This window comes from Lissotriton vulgaris, chromosome 1_1, assembly GCF_964263255.1.
Source record: "Lissotriton vulgaris chromosome 1_1, aLisVul1.2, whole genome shotgun sequence".
NCBI classification, from domain to species: Eukaryota; Metazoa; Chordata; class Amphibia; order Caudata; family Salamandridae; genus Lissotriton; species Lissotriton vulgaris.
Window position 1 is genome coordinate 1759347429 of NC_141685.1, and position 13283 is coordinate 1759360711.

The 13283-nt window shown below is 46.1% G+C and overlaps 1 long non-coding RNA gene across 1 annotated transcript; it reads right to left on the reverse strand.

Annotated features, from left to right (window-relative positions):
* Positions 1–7814: 7814 nt before the first annotated feature.
* On the reverse strand, positions 7815–9479 carry LOC147751172 (uncharacterized). Its single transcript, XR_015299952.1, has 5 exons — positions 9406–9479; positions 9144–9297; positions 8985–9057; positions 8440–8548; positions 7815–8030 (listed from the first exon to the last, which is right to left on the reverse strand). It is a non-coding gene; the product is annotated as an uncharacterized LOC147751172 (long non-coding RNA).
* Positions 9480–13283: the final 3804 nt, after the last annotated feature.

Consider the following 13283-nt stretch of genomic DNA (forward strand, 5'->3'; position numbering starts at 1 on the left):
CCTTCATTAACATACAGCGTGCCATGTTTTTAACACCCCATTACCCCCTTCCTTACCCTCCCTTCACCGTCTCATCCCTGCTGACACATCAACAAAACCGTCATCAGTGTGAGGCAACTAAGCTGTCGGTAATGTAGGTGACCTGGGGGAGGTCCGTAGATGTTTGTGTTCAGGGGCCAGTCATTGCAAATTAAATGAGTCCGCAGCGGGCCCCTATTGACCAGTGAAGTCAATAGTGGCCCGCTGCTGACTCATTTAATTTGCTAGTATCAGCAAGGGCGCCAAAGCCTCTTGCCCAGGGCTCTATCTTAAAAAAGGCCTGCTCTGAAACCTTGTCTAGGGTCGGAAGACTAACATCCCTTACATTTCTCCTCCTCAATCGGTCTTCTGCATTTTCTGCAATTCAAAGAAGTGTATCCTCCCCAGGAGATCGTAGACCTGGTTCTGTGTTTCTTTTATGATGGGTTGCAATTCACTCAGCATAGTTTCCTGAGACTATCAGCCAATTTTTTCTGATTGTCTCATAGAAGATTTACATCAACTGACACATTTTCTATTTTATGTCATGCCCTTCTCTAATAGCTGCAATTGCCTCCAATATATTTGGTTCAGTTAGTCAAGGGCATGGTTTCCCTCTTCTTCCTAATCGTAATGTGATGGGCCTGAGTGTGCTCCCTCTCTGATGCTTTTATTCTCAGCCTGCACTTTTAGGTGCGGCTGGCGTGTGCTCTAGTGGTTTTAGATCCACCCATGGCTCCTTAATGAGGAGCACCTTGTGTAGTAAACCTGCATGAGGCCTAGCCTATTCTGGGTTCCACTGACTGGGTCACTGGATGCAGCAGCTCTTTCTATACGTTGTTCAGTTCAATGCCACCTGACTCAGGTCAGCATTGGTCCACCAAGGAATCAGCACTGAGTTATCTACTGATCCTCAAATGCGAACAATGACTTGCCAAGACCTGAACTGTTTGTTATATGTTCAAGTTGCTGAGGTGTTTACGTGCCCGAGGATCAGACCCTGCTGTCCCTAATCTGTGGTGCCCTTATTCAAAGCACACACTGTCTGAAGTGTGAGTAATGTTGGACTGTATTCATGCTCAGACCCCCTGCCACTCTTTATGGGTCCTTGTGTTACGGGCCCACTAGTGACCTAGTCCAGTTCAGACTCTTTTGACTAGGCCGCCTGGAGCATTAGCCCTTTATGTATGTTGTTGCAAGTATAAGCACACCAAGAAGCATCACCAACGGCTCACACGATTCCGAGAGGGCAAAGATGCTATGCTCCCACATCAGAGTTGCACCTGTTTTGTGTCCAGATTATTGAAGTTCCATCCCCAAGAGCCAAATCCTGCAAACATCTGTCCCAGCCAGGTGTCCTCAACTAATTCACTCTCAATCAATATCAGAGTTCTCTTGAAAGTTACTCACAACCATGTTGGCCCACGAGAGAAGTGGCTGTCGCAGACCAGTCTTCCCCGGGGTGCTTCGTGCATGTCAGGCACAGGACAGGGAGAGATAGGCCAGTTAGGGGGAAGGGGTGGGTAAATAGGATTCTATAAAGGTGTCAGGAAGGGCGTGTCCGGCCTCTTCCTAACTCATAAGGACCATGGTAGGGCTAAGTCTAATCGGGAGGAAGTTTGGGTGACTTGGGGCCTGGTCTGCCTCAGGCCTTTTCTTGTCCATTCCAGGATACGGCGGCACCAGACAAAGTTGCCTTGCTGGCTGTGCTACACACTTTGGGCGGTGCAGATAGGGCTGACTTGCTCTTGCCTGGTGTTCTGGATCAGACCTGGGTTGCCACCACGGTGGCCGCCTGCAAGTCTGCATGGGATGTCTGCAAAAAGGTGGGGGCAGGCAACTGAAGAGCACAAAGTGCTCAGCGGTCACATCTAGGAGCGTTGGGAGGAGTCGCAGCCTACCACTATGTTTAGGCAATATGGCAGAGGAGCTTTTATTATCGGATGAGGGCGGTAGATTTTCGAGGCAGCACCCATGCATATGTGGGTGTTGCTGGGTGCCAAGGGTATTTGGTGTCCGGGGCCAACTCTGCCAGTAAATGGGAAGGGGTGGATCTTGAGACGTGAATACTGGAACAGTGCTCGCTCATATATGAGATGGAGGAGCACTGGCTACAGATGTGCAGGGCCAGGGAATCTGTCTTGTGCATGAAACCTATAGACCTGGGGCTCTGGTGAGGGTAGCCAGGGTCTGGGGGTCCTGAGTCCAGGGGTCCTGGGTCAAGTGGCCATGGCCATGGACAAAGTGACTCAGAAGAGCAGCGGACGTCGCAAGGAGAAGGATGTCAGTGACTTGCCAGCAGGTAAAGGCGATTGGTGGGCGGTGTGGGACATGGAGGACACCCGGGTGTAGGGGTAAAACTTGCAAGTCTGTGGGTGTTGGGGACGGTGTCATTGAAGATGCAGGGGTTCCGATGGAGCTGCCTCCCTGGCAACAGGGACGCCCAAACTAGTGGCTTACTGCAAGAGGGTCAGTGGTAAAGGGGTTCCGACAGACAACCCTGAAGGGCTGAGGGTGGTCGGTAAGGATGCTGCAACAGAGGAGGAACACAAGAAGAGGTTGCCTTACATGGGTTTGACAATGCCACTGGGCTCCCATATCGCTGACAAGACTAAGAATAGAATTTGGAAACATAAGTATGTTGACATTTTCAAACTACTACATAAAGAGATATAGGCAAAGGAGAATTCCAAAGAGGAGGAATGAGAGTTGACGAGGAGAACCAGGGTCCCTTTCAACATGGAGAATTGGATATCACCATTTCTAATCTATGCCAGTATTTACGTTGAATGACACACTGACAGGGTGATTGCATTGTTCGAGTGCATGGACATCATTTGAAAGGCCCAAATGCACTTTGGGGGTTATGCCTGGCTTAGTTACAATGAGGATTTCATGGTGTCGGTGAGCCTTAATCCAAATAAGCCTTTGGGGAGGTGGTTTCTGAATTTTGGATACAGTGGATGTCTTCCACTTAATCCACTGCCTGGACGCATACTGCAAGGGGCCTGTCTGTTACTTCTCGGTCTGCAGAGAGCGGGTTATGCTCTAAAACCAACTGGACCCAGCTTTGGGTCATGTTGGAACTTCACCAAGGAGTTTTGCTCCTGACACCGATGCAAATTTAAATACCAATGTTATGAGTGGGGGGGTGGCACCCCCTCACGCAGTGTTTCACACTGGCCAACCCCATGGAACAATGGAACAATTCCAGAGGGAGGGGACAGCAGGGGCAGTCTGTGCCTAAGGGCCCCTACATCAATTAAGGTGGAGGCCTTGGTACCATGGCTCTTCATGTATCCAGACAGAGAGGCACCACTGTGTTTGGAATGGGGTTTCACAGATGGCTTCAGATTGGGTACCATGCTCCTAGGGGTTGTAGGTGGGCAGACAACTTGAAGTCACCCAATGAACTCCCTGAGTTGGTTGCGGCACAATTGTACAAAGAAGTAGCTGAAGGTCAGGTGGCAAGCCTGTTTTTTTATTGTCCCCTGCCGGATCGGATGTACTCCCCGCTGGGTGTGGTGCCTAAGAAGTGAGTTGGGGAATTCAGAATGATTTACCATTTGTCTTGGCCGGAGGGTGCTTTGGTCAATTATTTAATTGCAGAAGAAGACACCACAGTGCTATATGACTCGGTGGGTAATGCCTTTCGCCTGGTGAGAAAGTGTGGGCTGTGGGCCAAATTTTCAAAATGTGACATCAAATCAGCTTTTCAGCTGCTGCCAATACACCCCCCCCCCCCTGATATTTCTTTGTTTGGCATGCAATTTGGGCGCGCCATCTATGCGGACAAGAGTTGTGCTATTTCGTGTATGTTGTTTGAGAACTTTAGTACATTCTAGCAAAGAAAGTGACCATTTAAAGGTGTCTCATTATTTGGATGTCTTCAAATTTATCTGCATGACAGCTGCTGGGACTTGCGATAGGGTGCTTTGGCATGTTGAATCTTTGGCGCAGGTTTTTGGGGTGCCTTAAGCCCCTGAGAAGACAGAGGGTCCTAGACAGGTCTTGACATTCCTGGGCATTCAGCTTGACTCTGTGCAGTGGGTGGTGAGGCTGCCACAGGTGAAAGTGCTGGAGATCAGGGTTTCCTGGCAGAAGTGATTGGGGAGTGGAGGACTGTGCTGAGGTCGGTGCAGCAGCTGCTTGATTTTCTGAATTTTGCATGTAGAGTGGTAAGAGCAGATCAGACTTTTTGCAGACGTCTTGGCATGGCTATGTCTGGGTCGGTGTTGCCACATAACACGGTGTACATTCCTTTGGCTGTAAGAGCTAACCTTTGCATATGGCAGACTTTCATGGATGACTTCAATGGTGTGTCTTTGAGTTTTTGGGACGAGAACACAGTGTGGAAGGTTCAGTTCTTTTTCAATGTGGCAGGTGCTCAGGCTTTGGTCTGTTCTTGGATGGGATGGGAGGTTGCTAGCAGAACAATGGCCGGCACACTGGTTGAATCAGGATTGTAGCATTGCTTTCCTTTAGCTTTTCCCTTGTTGGTGCATTGTCCGTGCGTATGGCAGTGAGTTGTTGAACAGGACGGTATTGTTCCATGTGGACGACATGACGAGATCTATGCTGGTTTGCTTGCGTTTGAATGTGGTTTTCAGGGCTAAGCTTGTTTCTGGTGCCAACAATGATATAGCAGACTCCTTACCCCATTTGCATTGGCAATATTTCAGGCAGTTGGCACCAGGAGCAGACGATGTCAAGACACCATTGTCAGCCAAAATCTGGTTCTGGGGGAGTGTGAGTAGGGGGTCTGATCAAGACGACACTCATTGAGTCCACCAGGAGGAGCTACCAGCTGGCATGGAGCTAGTTTGGGAAATTTGTGGGATGGTCGTCGAAGGAGTGGATGTAGGTTTGGCGGGAAAATTAAGGTGGAGTGCTGTGTTTTTTTTTTTGTATTGATAAAGGTTTATCATCCACGATCAATGTGGGAAAGTTGATGGGTATTTCATTCAATGACAAATTGTCCTAGGGCTTTGAACCTGCCAGAGATGAGGCTGTGTCCTGTACGGGTGGGGCAGAGAAAGGGGTGTGCGGAGGGCAGAGTTGCAGGAGACTTTTACATTTGAGTTGTTGTAAGATTTGTTGGCAGTTTTACCAGTTTGTTGCTATGATTGCTTTGAAGTTGCTGTTTTTCGTCTATCCGTGATCTGGATGTTTTTTGGAGCTTTTTGAGGAGGTCTCTCCTATGTGGGAATGGTTTGAGTTCCAGGACAGGCCCAGTCGAGGGAAGGAGGTGTTTTTTGTCATGAAGATGGCAGAAGAGTTATTGCTTTCCAGTTGCTAGCTGTGTGGAGCATTGGATTGCGCCGGCTATGTAAAGACAGCTGCACACTTGGGATGGTCTTGGGGAAGGATTCAACAGATTGGCAGGTGTAGGTCAAGGTGCTGTGAGCGTTATGTGTGGAAATGATTGGATTCCAGGCATGTTGGGGGGTTGGGGTTGGTTTGCCAGAGCTAATTGCCTTTTTTTCTTCAACCCAGGGAATAAGGTGGCAACCTGGATGTGGGATATTCCTTTGCGCACTGGACAGTGAAGTATGCGGACCAGCAGGTTTATGGACGGATCCTGGGACTACAGAGGTGCCATAATGAGGTGCTATGGTGGGGTACGCGGGGATGCTTGCGGTAATTTGCTAACATTGTTGACGTCGCTGGTTCCACAAAGGGGTTACCCAGATATGCTCCTGATTCATCTGGCTGAGAATGACCTGGTTCGGTTGTTGGGTTTAACGCAGCTTCAGCATATGCAGCGGGACTTGGAAGAGAACAAAATGAACTTTCTGAGGGCATGTTTGGTCTGGACTGAGATTGTGCCGCACAGAGTTTGGAGGGGGGCCTTGAAACATGCTTCAATCAACAAAGCTAGAAGGAAGCTCAATAGGGTGATGAGGGTTTTCTGTATGGCCAGGGACATTAAGGTAATAGCTCCTGAGGGTATAGAGAAGGAGCAATGTCTTTTCCAGGACAATGGGGTGCACCGTTCACAGTTGGAGAATGTGGATTACATGTTTGAGTTGGAAGATGTGAAGAGTAATTGTTGAATGAATCGATCTAGTGCAGGAGAACATATCTCTGAAGTGTGAAAGGCGCAGAAGTAGTATGGGGCAGGAAAACGACATACAGTGTTTTCCTGGTTGGTGATATTTTGGGGTGGTGTCACAGGTGGGCATATCCACCCCTGGGGCGGAGCACAGGTGACTAAAGATGGTCAGTCAGATGCACTGTTCAGGGAAAAGATTTTCATTGAAGGATGTTTGGTGGAGCAACTCAGGGTGTAAATGGGCATGTGGAATGATGTCGGGGAGTGAAAAGATGAAGAATGAAGCATGACATCAGGGGTTTGTATTGTAAAGTGGCGTGAGGTGTGAATGGTGTGGGGAGGAATGGGACTGTCATATTCATGTCATATGTATGAAGTTTGAGGTTATTGCTAATGTTAATAAGTTGAGTAATGGTTGCAACTCTGTACTAATAAATGGTCTTTTAAGCTAAATCAACCATGTGGCATGTGGTATTGCATGAGGGTGAAATGTAGTTTCGGAAGTTGGAAAACACTGTTTGCATTTCTAACAAAGTAACCTTGGCTTGAGACTGTAATTTATGAGCATCTTACAAGAGCAGTTATGTTAGTCGCCTCAAGAGCCCGGGTTATGGGCTCTCCTACCTCCAGCAGCAACGTGCAACATCACCAGCCTGCTTTGGGTGCATCCGAAGTGTGCACCCAAAGCAGGCTGGGTGCTGCCCATCATCATTGCAGGCACCTTGCCTATGGGGAGAGGTGGGGAGGTGTTAAACTGCTCCAGTGGTGTCTGGTTCCCTTCAGTCAAAGATCCAGGTCACGTCCACCATCTTGTATGCATTTCTGATGCTGTGCCACTCTTCCAGGTCCAGCTATCCACCTGCCACTTTGTGAACAGTGGTTGACACAACCCCTGTTCGAAGAGCGATTCCAGAGACGATTTAAGGCATGGGCAAAGAGGGCTCTAGCCCCGGGCCCCAGCCTTTCGGTCGGCCTTTATAGAGCCAGCTCTGTTCTGCTGTTCTGATGACCTTCAATAATTACTAAAAAGATTGTTTTTAATACTGTTTACCTACCTTTGTTTTAAATACTTCAACACAAATAAAACATCAACACACCCTTCACTAGTCCACCCTTTAATGTATTTCTAATGTGGTTGATGTGTGAGAGAGTCTATTACAGACATTTTGCTGAGTTTTTGTGTTTCATGTAACATTCATAAAAAATGTTTCTTTTAGATCGAAACAGGACCTCACATATGAGAAATGCGAGGGTGTCACAGGGATTATTTGCTGTAATATTAGTGACCTTCTGCTGAGTTACAATATTGAAAGCACACATTACTATATTTGAATATTAGGTGTAAACATGTTTAGAATCTGGACAAATGTCCCTGTGCACTGTCTGTTACCTGGCCAAAGAGGGCATGAAAGAGCTGAAATTGGATCATAAATTCAAAGGTGTTCCGAACAGTGGACCCTAAAATATATTTGGCCAAGGGCCCCTAAAATCCTTAAAATGTGCCTGATCGACCAAGGTGTGATCAATAATTTACACAAGTCAAAAAGTAATTCCCTTTGGGCGAATTAACATTAATACATAGATACTAACAAACAGTGATCTGACAAATACCAACCATATAACAAGGAAGCAATGAAAATAGGTAAAACACTTCAAAACATGTGAAAACACTCTAAAGAAATAAAGTATTTAAAACAATTTATTAGCATACATTACATAAATTAGAAACTAAAAATCGGGAAACACATACAGGATGAAACAATAATCAATAAAAACAACATTCCAATAAAAAAGGAGCTTCAGGGAAAAAGGACTAAACTCAAACACTAAACAGTTATTTTGAATTTCCCTCAGTTTATCATCCCGGATTAACTCCTTGCATCGACGCGTTTCGGCGGTATGTTCAGATAAAACCTGCCTTCATCAGGAAAATGTGTATAAATGTTTCCCAATACTTCTGAAATTTAAATAAAATCAGTCTTAGTCATAACTAATAGACACAACAGATGAAATTAAACAACAGAAGTTGAAAATAGTATCCCCAACAAAACATAATGTATCTGGCTAAGTTTTGAACACACATAAACATTGCTTCCAATATACAGAACATACAACATCAATTACATATAGGGCTAACCAATTGATAGCCCAAGACCAATGAATTCATATCACATAGGTAAACTCATCAAATAGGTAAGCTCATCATATTTAACATCAGTATAAACAACCTTGCTCATGTGACCAAATTTCAAATCCAGTGATATGTGGTCAAACATTATTATAAGGTCTGGGTCTTAGTGAAGAAATCACTCCATAAATAGACATGAGAGAGGTGGCAATACGAAGAGTCATGGTACATCACCTACCTCGACCCAGCAAAGGGTATAGCAGTGTAGCATAAGGGGTATGCTTCCTCCTTAGCGTGAGGTAGAGATATTCGTCCAGCGAAATATCTTCTTTAAAAACATAGAATTCCTAATTGCAAAAATGGATAGATATCACATTTAGTGCATATCAAGGCCAATGCTTACTTCTATACCTAACACAGTTGGCTCATATGTTAGTTAAATGGCATATATCCACTTTGCCACAAAAGAGCTTCTTGTCGATCTAGTTGGGGATAGTTACACTAAGATGTTGGTGGCATAGCCCTCATGGAAAACATCTTATGTCTACCATATTTATAGGTGGCAATATATCTTGCCCGAACACAGCTCTATTACACGGAGATGTGGATAATTAACACAGTCCTCATGTTTCTGTCTGCACATAGCGTGCCGATGATGCCAGAATAAAAAGAAAGCGTAATAGCTATATATGCACATAACGTGCCACAGATGTCAGGATAACCAAAAACAAACGTCATAGTGAATCATACATATAATGGTGGCTATCCACCCTTGTTACTTACTGATTGAAACAAATGGCGAGAGCCTTTATCATTGATTCAGTATTAATGGCACATCCAGCGTAATGGCTGGGAGCTGAAAATAAAGGATAAGCCATTGTTAGCTAAACAGCCACCAGATGTAACCAGTAGCTATTAACATAAATCTCTTAATATACTCACAAAGAGTTAAAAAGCGCTGCATCCAATGCACGCGGTAACTCTATGGTTAATGGCGACTTTCACTCTTCAATGGGAGCGTTTACGACTTTCCGGGGGTTCAGGGTTCCAATAGAATGCCCTCGACCCGACACGAGGGAATACCTCCGTGTTAGCCCTGCATATTAAGGGAAGGCAAAAAACAGACACAAGCTGTGTCTCAAAACGTGTCCCTCAGATGAAAGCGCATAAAAGATATATAATGCCTCCCATATCGACCATTTACCTCTTGTAAGAAGGTCTCAAACGTCCCGCGTGGATGCCTGCTCGTAGTGCCGGATACTAACAAATGCAAACGCCGCGCCGCAATAAGTACCTTAGCTCGATTGTCCGTGGGCGTTTACGGTGACGAACGCAGAAGTGATAGGCAATGAAGAAAGACTTCCGACATGTGTACCGCGTTTATAATGTCTAAGAAAGACTAATTTATAAACATATTTTCTAATGATCCCTGTGGCAATGAAAAAGATATTTAATGTTCATGGATGCACATATCACTCAGAGGATTATATATAGATATATTGTGCTTCATATTTTAATGTGAACATTGGGATGAATATGGTTAAGCTGGATAAGCCGGTATTTAAAAAATATTAGCCAGGATTATAGACTTTTGGATCATTTAGCCAGGATGATAGAATTGTGGGGCAATCGAAGAAAAGCTGGCCCACTCTTTGCACTCAAGACACGCCACCCAGGATCACAGTGTGTTTTTTGTGATTTCTGTTCAACTATTTCCTGAATATGGATGAGTGTTATGAAGTTACTAAGGGTTAAAAAGTCCAACAATTAACATAAACTCCATAACAACCAATAGACATCTCTTCTGAATCCGGACTGTCTTTAAAGAACGAGTAACGATTGTAAAATTGTTAATATGCCTCTTCTGCCTCGTTTTAGCACTTTTTTAACACTGAGTACATCAGTCTGTTCACATAATGTGACAGCTGCTAAGGTACATATGATGCTGGAAGGCTACTACTAATAAAAAGTGCAATGGTAACTTTGTTGTAGGGTAGTAAGTTCAGTCATGTTTTTTTACATCACTTCATGAATTATGCATGATTGCACAAACGCACACCGGTGAAGCACCCTCACAGTAAAATGTGTTTGAAGTAATAATACAGAGGGACAGAATTAGCCCATATAGTTATCACTAGCTTCAATAGCCACTTAAAAATCATCAAACACCCAAAGCTTTCATTTTATTTTATTGGAGTATGTTTACAAGGAGCATTATGCATTCCTGGGTTAATTATTAATTCCAGGACTTTAATCAGGTTCCTTTCATGTCATTGGGTAAGAGATTTATCTGAATTTCAAACCTAGACATACGCTTTTGTCTAGAGAAGTAGGAGCCACTTGAAATAAAGGACTCCATTAGAGGGAGAATGGTGTCAAAAGGGGAATCAGCCATGAGCAAATAAATGCTACCAATCGGTAATTTTCAAAACAAAAATAATAAAATAACAAAATACTATCACCCATATCTCTCCTAATACCCTGAACACATACTAGGCAGGCAAAGGATAAAGACAGCAGCTCAATCTATGGAAGACCAAAATCAATACATATTCAAGGGCTGTATAAGGAAGTACAATCTCCACAATGTCAGGATCATGTTTGCTGTAAAAAAAATAATTCTGCAAATACAATTGTGTTATTTCATTTTCAATAAATGTATCTCAAGTACCTTCTGAACTGGATGGTGTTCATGTGGTTGTCAGCAACTGTACTTTTGTGCTAAATGTATGAAAGCCATCCCTTCATTGCCATTATGTACAATTCACATGCACCTTACTACTGCACAGTAGAGCTGCGCCAACAGATAAAGTTGATACAATTCAGAACCTAACGCAAAGTTGAAGATTTGTATTATTGTTATTGATAGTTTAATATAACAGCAGACAAAATATACAATCAAATTCAGTGTCAACAATTATCACAAGTAAATTAACAATACCAAGCCTCAAATTCTAATCATATATAATCTAGCTTTTTTACCGTGGAAAAAGATTTGACATTGATAAAAAAGTAAACATTGGTTTATTTGTGCGAGTAAATAAAACTAGTTTTAATGCATTAGATGCTACAATCCAACTGAAAGGTAAACACATATTATGTAAACAAAGAATTTTCATGTTTTAAAGTGGACAAATTACAATTACATAATGTATATCCCGAGCACCTTCACCAGCCAATCAACATTTGTGGAATTCTATTAATGTCTTTCTCCTGAAGGGGTGGAGCTTGCCGGCAACCTCGATGGCCGCCAGAGCTCACAGCTCCGCCGTTAATAACTACTATCCTGCATTAGAGCGTCCAGATTGTGTGCCCCCTTCTCCCCCCTGAGTCAGGAGTGCCCTGGGGCGACTGGCGCGGCACCTATCGTCGGAGTTCTGGCTGATCCGAAGTGCGGGAAACGTAGAAGCGGACCGCATCCCAGAGGGCCGGAAAGCCGCGAGCCACAGTGAAGCGGCGAGCCGAGGGACGTGCAGCGACGTACAGGCTGAGGTGGGCGGAGTCGTCTCGGTGCTCCGTGGAAGGCCCTGGCGCCATCGCTGAGGACATTGCACCCAGACTGTTGGGTGACAGGGGGGAACCTGGCATCGAAGCGGGCTGCCTCTCCTGCCTAGCCCCCCCCCCCCCCCCCCCCCCCGGTCTACAGTCTGCCCGGGCCTGGCCCTTACCTCGCGGGAGCCTTGTGGGAGGAGAGGCTGCCCGACGCGGGCCCGGAAGCGAAGTGCGGGAGGCCATACTCCTAATCGATTGAAACACTGAAGCAGCAGCTGATGGCGGCGGACTTAGCCCTGTACCACGAACGGCGAGGGGGACTGAGGGAGTATAGCACTTCCCCAAGGAAGGACGCCAGAGGAACCGAGGCCTATCTGTGAATAGAGGGCTCTCTCCGAACCTCAATACCAGCGGATTGCGGAACATGGTCCCCCCTGCACTATTGAATGCTCAAGGCCTAGCACTACATATCTTCGCACAGCTCAACGCCTCTTTGACGGAGTGGAAGAGGTGGAGTTGGCGTGGCCCGGCGGTGCCTATCCAGTAAAAGGGAAGACGGTACACAAGACCTGAGGGGCAACCGGAGGTGAAGTCTAGCCTAATCGACACGAGTGCGTCTTGCGTCGCGGCATGGTCGCCCAGACATCGCTAATCTTCTGAAGGGACGCACGGAGACTCACCGCGCCTAGTAGCTGGAACGAACGGTTGACCTTGGCCTGGCGCTACGGATCTGATTGGGAAGGAGGCATCACCTTCACAGATTGGCGTCTTCCTTGAGTGTCGCCTAGTAGGAGTGCATGATAGTCCTGGGCTGAAGACGCACTTCCAAGATGGTCAAAGGCGACAAAACGCAAACCAAACTGCCGTTTGCGCAGAGGAGATAACAGTCCCAGGGGACTCCTACTGAGTAAAGGGCACCTAGAGGGCCGGAAGACGACCAGGCAGTGGGGCTGGACATCAAGGCCATGCTGAAGTCCATGGAAAAAGGTCTGCAGACGAGCATTTCCTCGCTGGGCTCCAAGATAGATGCACTCACGTACAGGATGGACCGCATGGCGGAATGCCTGGATAAACACGCTGAGAGGCACGATATGGCGGAAAGGAGGATGACAGAAGTGGAGGAAGCCCAGACGGAGTTAGGCTTGGGTCACAAGAAACTGGAGAAAATGATGCAAATGCTGCAAGACAAGACAGAAGATTTAGAAGCCCGTTTGCGCCGCTGCAACCTACGTATCACGGGCCTGCCGGAATCCACACAAACAGGCACTATGGAGATCTTTGTTGGGAAGCTACTCACCACGCTCCTGGGAGACGGTGTGTTTTCAATGATGTTTGTAGTGGAACGGGCACATCGCTCGTTAGGCCCGAAACCGCGCCCTGGGGCCCCCGCTGCGCCCCACATTGCCAAACTACTGAACTTTCGAGATAGAGGCACTGCCCTCAAACTTGCCAGAGCCAAAACGTCGCTCCAATATGAAGGGTCGGCGATATCGCTATATCCAGACTTCACGGCCAGGGTGCAAGAGGCGCGCAAACACTTCATCCCTCACAAGCAAAAGCTCTGAGAACTGGGGCTAGACTACGCGATGC